Here is a 229-nt window from a genome sequence, read left to right as displayed (position 1 = left end):
CCTGAGATCATGAGGGATGCCTTGTTCTCTGGCATCCTCCAGAGACACCCTTGGGTCCTGTGTTCCCATGCGCAGGCTTTGGGTGGTGGTGGGGTCTTGCGCCTCTCTGCCTGGCCCTTATTCTGTCCAGGATGGCTATTTGTGCTGTCTTACAATCATAACTGTGGGGCGGTATTGTCCACATCATTTCTTGTTTGTATAAAGACATTCCTTTTTTTAAAAATAAATA

This window comes from Octodon degus, unplaced genomic scaffold (genome assembly GCF_000260255.1).
Source record: "Octodon degus isolate 3935 unplaced genomic scaffold, OctDeg1.0 scaffold00104, whole genome shotgun sequence".
NCBI classification, from domain to species: domain Eukaryota; kingdom Metazoa; phylum Chordata; class Mammalia; order Rodentia; family Octodontidae; genus Octodon; species Octodon degus.
The sequence above is the reverse complement of the archived record's forward strand: the minus strand, read 5'-3'. Positions refer to the sequence as shown.